Here is a 9,417-nt window from a genome sequence, read left to right as displayed (position 1 = left end):
CCTCTTGCCTCAAGAAAATGAATTTTCAAAAATTTTCTCGAAATGCATCGAGTGAAACATCAAAACAAAGGACTCTCAGAGCTCTATTCATGAATGAAAACCAAAAGTTTCTTTTAGGTCTGGTTGCTGAGTTATTTGCAATCAAAATATTTTTTTTTTACATTCGGAAGCAAATATCTTCGGACCAGAGTTCCGAAACATGTTTCTGTTGATAGATATGAGTTCCTAAGGAACAGCCTAATGCATTTAGCCACAAAAATGGCAAATCTATTTTTTTGAGATTTTCAAAAAAATCCAAGGTTTACTTCTTCTCCAAGAAAATTAATTTTCAAAAATTTTCTCGAAATGCATCGAGTGAAACATCAAAACAAAGGAGTCTTAGAGCTCTATTCATGAATGAAAACCAAAAGTTTCTTTTAGGTCTGGTTACTGAGTTATTTGCAATCAAAATATTTTTATTTATTTTTTACATTCGGAAGCAAATATCTTCGGACCAGAGTTCCGAAACATGTTTCTGTTGACAGATGTGAGTTAATACGGAACAGCTTAATGCATTTAGCCACAAAAATGGCAAATCTATTTTTTTGAGATTTTCGAAAAAATCCAAGGTTTACCCCTTCTCCAAGAAAATTAATTTTCAAAAATATTCTCGAAATGCATCGAGTGAAACATCAAAACAAAGGACTCTTAAAGCTCTATTCATGAATGAAAACCAAAAGTTTCTTTGAGGTCTGGTTACTGAGTTATTTGCAATCAAAATATTTTTTTTTTTTACATTCGGAAGCAAATATCTTCGGACCAGAGTTCCAAAACATGTTTCTGTTGACAGATGTGAGTTAATACGGAACAGCTTAATGCATTTAGCCACAAAAATGGCAAATCTATTTTTTTGAGATTTTCGAAAAAAAAATCCAAGGTTTACCCCTTGCCTCAAGAAAATGAATTTTCAAAAATTTTCTCGAAATGCATCGAGTGAAACATCAAAACAAAGGACTCTTAAAGCTCTATTCATGAATGAAAACCAAAAGTTTCTTTGAAGTCTGGTTACTGAGTTATTTGCAATCAAAATATTTTTATTTACATTCGGAAGCAAATATCTTCGGACCAGAGTTCAGAAACATGTTTCTGTTGACAGATATGAGTTCCTACGGAACAGACTAATGCATTTAGCCACAAAAATGGCAAATCTATTTTTTTGAGATTTTCGAAAAAAATCCAAGGTTTACCCCTTGCCTCAAGAAAATGAATTTTCAAAAATATTCCCGAAATGCATTGAGTGAAACATCAAAACAAATGACTCTTAGCGTTCTATTCATGAATGAAAACCAAAAGTTTCTTTTAGGTCTGGTTGCTGAGTTATTTGCAATCAAAATATTTTTTTTTACATTCGGAAGCAAATATCTTCGGACCAGAGCTCCGAAACATGTTTCTGTTGACAGATATGAGTTCCTACGGAACAGCCTAATGCATTTAGCCACAAAAATGGCAAATCTATTTTTTTGAGATTTTCGAAAAAATCCAAGGCTTACCCCTTCTCCAAGAAAATTAATTTTCAAAAAATTTCTAGAAATGCATCTAGTGAAACATCAAAACAAAGGACTCTTAAAGCTCTATTCATGAATGAAAACCAAAAGTTTCTTTTAGGTCTGGTTGCTGAGTTATTTGCAATCAAAATATTTTTATTTACATTCGGAAGCAAATATCTTCGGACCAGAGTTCAGAAACATGTTTCTGTTGACAGATATGAGTTCCTACGGAACAGACTAATGCATTTAGCCACAAAAATGGCAAATCTATTTTTTTGAGATTTTCGAAAAAATCCAAGGTTTACCCCTTCTCCAAGAAAATTAATTTTCAAAAATTTTCTCGAAATGCATCGAGTGAAACATCAAAACAAAGGACTCTTAAAGCTCTATTCATGAATGAAAACCAAAAGTTTCTTTTAGGTCTGGTTGCTGAGTTATTTGCAATCAAAATATTTTTATTTACATTCGGAAGCAAATATCTTCGGACCAGAGTTCAGAAACATGTTTCTGTTGACAGATATGAGTTCCTACGGAACAGACTAATGCATTTAGCCACAAAAATGGCAAATCTATTTTTTTGAGATTTTCGAAAAAAATCCAAGGTTTACCCCTTGCCTCAAGAAAATGAATTTTCAAAAATATTCCCGAAATGCATTAAGTGAAACATCAAAACAAAGGACTCTTAAAGCTCTATTCATGAATGAAAACCAACAGTTTCTTTTAGGTCTGGTTGCTGAGTTATTTGCAATCAAAATATTTTTTTTTACATTCGGAAGCAAATATCTTCGGACCAGAGTTCCGAAACATGTTTCTGTTGACAGATATGAGTTCCTACGGAACAGACTAATGCATTTAGCCACAAAAATGGCAAATCTATTTTTTTGAGATTTTCGAAAAAAATCCAAGGTTTACCCCTTGCCTCAAGAAAATGAATTTTCAAAAATATTCCCGAAATGCATTAAGTGAAACATCAAAACAAAGGACTCTTAAAGCTCTATTCATGAATGAAAACCAAAAGTTTCTTTTAGGTCTGGTTGCTGAGTTATTTGCAATCAAAATATTTTTATTTATTTTTTACATTCGGAAGCAAATATCTTCGGACCAGAGTTCCGAAACATGTTTCTGTTGACAGATATGAGTTCCTACGGAACAGCCTAATGCATTTAGCCACAAAAATGGCAAATCTATTTTTTTGAGATTTTCGAAAAAATTCAAGGTTTACCCCTTCTCCAAGAAAATTAATTTTCAAAAATTTTCTCGAAATGCATTGAGTGAAACATCAAAACAAAGGACTCTTAAAGCTCTATTCATGAATGAAAACCAAAAGTTTCTTTTAGGTCTGGTTGCTGAGTTATTTGCAATCAAAATATTTTTTTTTTACATTCGGAAGCAAATATCTTCGGACCAGAGTTCCGAAACATGTTTCTGTTGACAGATATGAGTTCCTACGGAACAGCCTAATACATTTAGATACAAAAATGGCAAATCTATTTTTTTGAGATTTTCGAAAAAATCTCCAAGAAAATTAATTTTCAAAAATTTTCTCGAAATGCATTGAGTGAAACATCAAAACAAAGGACTCTTAAAGCTCTATTCATGAATGAAAACCAAAAGTTTCTTTTAGGTCTGGTTGCTGAGTTATTTGCAATCAAAATATTTTTTTTTTACATTCGGAAGCAAATATCTTCGGACCAGAGTTCCGAAACATGTTTCTGTTGACAGATATGAGTTCCTACGGAACAGCCTAATGCATTTAGACACAAAAATGGCAAATCTATTTTTTTGAGATTTTCGAAAAAATCCAAGGTTTACCCCTTCTCCAAGAAAATTAATTTTCAAAAATTTTCTCGAAATGCATCGAGTGAAACATCAAAACAAAGGACTCTTATATGACTCTCTATTTATGAATGAAAACCAAAAGTTTCTTTTAGGTCTGGTTGCTGAGTTATTTGCAATCAAAATATTTTTTTTTTACATTCGGAAGCAAATATCTTCGGACCAGAGTTCCGAAACATGTTTCTGTTGACAGATATGAGTTCCTACGGAACAGCCTAATGCATTTAGCCACAAAAATGGCAAATCTATTTTTTTGAGATTTTCGAAAAAATCCAAGGCTTACCCCTTCTCCAAGAAAATTAATTTTCAAAAAATTTCTAGAAATGCATCTAGTGAAACATCAAAACAAAGGACTCTTAAAGCTCTATTCATGAATGAAAACCAAAAGTTTCTTTTAGGTCTGGTTGCTGAGTTATTTGCAATCAAAATATTTTTATTTACATTCGGAAGCAAATATCTTCGGACCAGAGTTCAGAAACATGTTTCTGTTGACAGATATGAGTTCCTACGGAACAGACTAATGCATTTAGCCACAAAAATGGCAAATCTATTTTTTTGAGATTTTCGAAAAAATCCAAGGTTTACCCCTTCTCCAAGAAAATTAATTTTCAAAAATTTTCTCGAAATGCATCGAGTGAAACATCAAAACAAAGGACTCTTAAAGCTCTATTCATGAATGAAAACCAAAAGTTTCTTTTAGGTCTGGTTGCTGAGTTATTTGCAATCAAAATATTTTTATTTACATTCGGAAGCAAATATCTTCGGACCAGAGTTCAGAAACATGTTTCTGTTGACAGATATGAGTTCCTACGGAACAGACTAATGCATTTAGCCACAAAAATGGCAAATCTATTTTTTTGAGATTTTCGAAAAAAATCCAAGGTTTACCCCTTGCCTCAAGAAAATGAATTTTCAAAAATATTCCCGAAATGCATTAAGTGAAACATCAAAACAAAGGACTCTTAAAGCTCTATTCATGAATGAAAACCAAAAGTTTCTTTTAGGTCTGGTTGCTGAGTTATTTGCAATCAAAATATTTTTATTTATTTTTTACATTCGGAAGCAAATATCTTCGGACCAGAGTTCCGAAACATGTTTCTGTTGACAGATATGAGTTCCTACGGAACAGCCTAATGCATTTAGCCACAAAAATGGCAAATCTATTTTTTTGAGATTTTCGAAAAAATTCAAGGTTTACCCCTTCTCCAAGAAAATTAATTTTCAAAAATTTTCTCGAAATGCATTGAGTGAAACATCAAAACAAAGGACTCTTAAAGCTCTATTCATGAATGAAAACCAAAAGTTTCTTTTAGGTCTGGTTGCTGAGTTATTTGCAATCAAAATATTTTTTTTTTACATTCGGAAGCAAATATCTTCGGACCAGAGTTCCGAAACATGTTTCTGTTGACAGATATGAGTTCCTACGGAACAGCCTAATACATTTAGATACAAAAATGGCAAATCTATTTTTTTGAGATTTTCGAAAAAATCTCCAAGAAAATTAATTTTCAAAAATTTTCTCGAAATGCATTGAGTGAAACATCAAAACAAAGGACTCTTAAAGCTCTATTCATGAATGAAAACCAAAAGTTTCTTTTAGGTCTGGTTGCTGAGTTATTTGCAATCAAAATATTTTTTTTTTACATTCGGAAGCAAATATCTTCGGACCAGAGTTCCGAAACATGTTTCTGTTGACAGATATGAGTTCCTACGGAACAGCCTAATGCATTTAGACACAAAAATGGCAAATCTATTTTTTTGAGATTTTCGAAAAAATCCAAGGTTTACCCCTTCTCCAAGAAAATTAATTTTCAAAAATTTTCTCGAAATGCATCGAGTGAAACATCAAAACAAAGGACTCTTATATGACTCTCTATTTATGAATGAAAACCAAAAGTTTCTTTTAGGTCTGGTTGCTGAGTTATTTGCAATCAAAATATTTTTTTTTTACATTCGGAAGCAAATATCTTCGGACCAGAGTTCCGAAACATGTTTCTGTTGACAGATATGAGTTCCTACGGAACAGCCTAATGCATTTAGCCACAAAAATGGCAAATCTATTTTTTTGAGATTTTCGAAAAAAATCCAGGGGTACCCCTTCTCCAAGAAAATGAATTTTCAAAAATATTCCCGAAATGCATTGAGTGAAACATCAAAACAAATGACTCTTAGAGTTCTATTCATGAATGAAAACCAAAAGTTTCTTTTAGGTCTGGTTGCTGAGTTATTTGCAATCAAAATATTTTTTTTTTACATTCCGAAGCAAATATCTTCGGACCAGAGTTCCGAAACATGTTTCTGTTGACAGATATGAGTTCCTACGGAACAGACTAATGCATTTAGCCACAAAAATGGCAAATCTATTTTTTTGAGATTTTCGAAAAAAATCCAGGGGTACCTCTTCTCCAAGAAAATGAATTTTCAAAAATATTCCCGAAATGCATCGAGCGAAACATCAAAACAAAGGACTCTTAAAGCTCTATTCATGAATGAAAACCAAAAGTTTCTTTTAGGTCTGGTTGCTGAGTTATTTGCAATCAAAATATTTTTTTTTACATTCGGAAGGAAATATCTTCGGACCAGAGCTCCGAAACATGTTTCTGTTGACAGATATGAGTTCCTACGGAACAGCCTAATGCATTTACCCACAAAAATGGCAAATCTATTTTTTTGAGATTTTCGAAAAAAATCCAAGGTTTACCCCTTCTCCAAGAAAATTAATTTTCAAAAATTTTCTCGAAATGCATCGAGTGAAACATCAAAACAAATGACTCTTAGAGTTCTATTCATGAATGAAAACCAAAAGTTTCTTTTAGGTCTGGTTGCTGAGTTATTTGCAATCAAAATATTTTTTTTTACATTCGGAAGCAAATATCTTCGGACCAGAGCTCCGAAACATGTTTCTGTTGACAGATATGAGTTCCTACGGAACAGCCTAATGCATTTAGCCACAAAAATGGCAAATCTATTTTTTTGAGATTTTCGAAAAAAATCCAGGGGTACCCCTTCTCCAAGAAAATTAATTTTCAAAAATATTCCCGAAATGCATCGAGTGAAACATCAAAACAAAGGACTCTTAAAGCTCTATTCATAAATGAAAACCAAAAGTTTCTTTTAGGTCTGGTTGCTGAGTTATTTGCAATCAAAATATTTTTTTTTACATTCCGAAGCAAATATCTTTGGACCAGAGCTCCGAAACATGTTTCTGTTGACAGATATGAGTTCCTACGGAACAGACTAATGCATTTAGCCACAAAAATGGCAAATCTATTTTTTTGAGATTTTCGAAAAAAATCCAAGGTTTACCCCTTGCCTCAAGAAAATGAATTTTCAAAAATATTCCCGAAATGCATTGAGTGAAACATCAAAACAAATGACTCTTAGCGTTCTATTCATGAATGAAAACCAAAAGTTTCTTTTAGGTCTGGTTGCTGAGTTATTTGCAATCAAAATATTTTTTTTTACATTCGGAAGCAAATATCTTCGGACCAGAGCTCCGAAACATGTTTCTGTTGACAGATATGAGTTCCTACGGAACAGCCTAATGCATTTAGCCACAAAAATGGCAAATCTATTTTTTTGAGATTTTCGAAAAAAATCCAGGGGTACCCCTTCTCCAAGAAAATGAATTTTCAAAAATTTGCTCGAAATGCATCGAGTGAAACATCAAAACAAAGGACTCTTAGAGCTCTACTCATGAATGAAAACCAAAAGTTTCTTTTAGGTCTGGTTGCTGAGTTATTTGCAATCAAAATATTTTTTTTTACATTCGGAAGGAAATATCTTCGGACCAGAGTTCCGAAACATGTTTCTGTTGACAGATATGAGTTCCTACGGAACAGACTAATGCATTTAGCCACAAAAATGGCAAATCTATTTTTTTGAGATTTTCGAAAAAAATCCAGGGGTACCTCTTCTCCAAGAAAATGAATTTTCAAAAATATTCCCGAAATGCATCGAGCGAAACATCAAAACAAAGGACTCTTAAAGCTCTATTCATGAATGAAAACCAAAAGTTTCTTTTAGGTCTGGTTGCTGAGTTATTTGCAATCAAAATATTTTTTTTTACATTCGGAAGGAAATATCTTCGGACCAGAGCTCCGAAACATGTTTCTGTTGACAGATATGAGTTCCTACGGAACAGCCTAATGCATTTACCCACAAAAATGGCAAATCTATTTTTTTGAGATTTTCGAAAAAAATCCAAGGTTTACCCCTTCTCCAAGAAAATTAATTTTCAAAAATTTTCTCGAAATGCATCGAGTGAAACATCAAAACAAATGACTCTTAGAGTTCTATTCATGAATGAAAACCAAAAGTTTCTTTTAGGTCTGGTTGCTGAGTTATTTGCAATCAAAATATTTTTTTTTACATTCGGAAGCAAATATCTTCGGACCAGAGCTCCGAAACATGTTTCTGTTGACAGATATGAGTTCCTACGGAACAGCCTAATGCATTTAGCCACAAAAATGGCAAATCTATTTTTTTGAGATTTTCGAAAAAATCCAAGGCTTACCCCTTCTCCAAGAAAATTAATTTTCAAAAAATTTCTAGAAATGCATCTAGTGAAACATCAAAACAAAGGACTCTTAAAGCTCTATTCATGAATGAAAACCAAAAGTTTCTTTTAGGTCTGGTTGCTGAGTTATTTGCAATCAAAATATTTTTATTTACATTCGGAAGCAAATATCTTCGGACCAGAGTTCAGAAACATGTTTCTGTTGACAGATATGAGTTCCTACGGAACAGACTAATGCATTTAGCCACAAAAATGGCAAATCTATTTTTTTGAGATTTTCGAAAAAATCCAAGGTTTACCCCTTCTCCAAGAAAATTAATTTTCAAAAATTTTCTCGAAATGCATCGAGTGAAACATCAAAACAAAGGACTCTTAAAGCTCTATTCATGAATGAAAACCAAAAGTTTCTTTTAGGTCTGGTTGCTGAGTTATTTGCAATCAAAATATTTTTATTTACATTCGGAAGCAAATATCTTCGGACCAGAGTTCCGAAACATGTTTCTGTTGACAGATATGAGTTCCTACGGAACAGACTAATGCATTTAGCCACAAAAATGGCAAATCTATTTTTTTGAGATTTTCGAAAAAAATCCAGGGGTACCTCTTCTCCAAGAAAATGAATTTTCAAAAATATTCCCGAAATGCATCGAGCGAAACATCAAAACAAAGGACTCTTAAAGCTCTATTCATGAATGAAAACCAAAAGTTTCTTTTAGGTCTGGTTGCTGAGTTATTTGCAATCAAAATATTTTTTTTTACATTCGGAAGGAAATATCTTCGGACCAGAGCTCCGAAACATGTTTCTGTTGACAGATATGAGTTCCTACGGAACAGCCTAATGCATTTACCCACAAAAATGGCAAATCTATTTTTTTGAGATTTTCGAAAAAAATCCAAGGTTTACCCCTTCTCCAAGAAAATTAATTTTCAAAAATTTTCTCGAAATGCATCTAGTGAAACATCAAAACAAAGGACTCTTAAAGCTCTATTCATGAATGAAAACCAAAAGTTTCTTTTAGGTCTGGTTGCTGAGTTATTTGCAATCAAAATATTTTTATTTACATTCGGAAGCAAATATCTTCGGACCAGAGTTCAGAAACATGTTTCTGTTGACAGATATGAGTTCCTACGGAACAGACTAATGCATTTAGCCACAAAAATGGCAAATCTATTTTTTTGAGATTTTCGAAAAAATCCAAGGTTTACCCCTTCTCCAAGAAAATTAATTTTCAAAAATTTTCTCGAAATGCATCGAGTGAAACATCAAAACAAAGGACTCTTAAAGCTCTATTCATGAATGAAAACCAAAAGTTTCTTTTAGGTCTGGTTGCTGAGTTATTTGCAATCAAAATATTTTTATTTACATTCGGAAGCAAATATCTTCGGACCAGAGTTCAGAAACATGTTTCTGTTGACAGATATGAGTTCCTACGGAACAGACTAATGCATTTAGCCACAAAAATGGCAAATCTATTTTTTTGAGATTTTCGAAAAAATCCAAGGTTTACCCCTTCTCCAAGAAAATTAATTTTCAAA

Source organism: Episyrphus balteatus, chromosome 2, assembly GCF_945859705.1.
Source record: "Episyrphus balteatus chromosome 2, idEpiBalt1.1, whole genome shotgun sequence".
In the NCBI taxonomy this organism is placed as follows: Eukaryota; Metazoa; Arthropoda; class Insecta; order Diptera; family Syrphidae; genus Episyrphus; species Episyrphus balteatus.
This window is presented reverse-complemented; position numbering follows the sequence as displayed.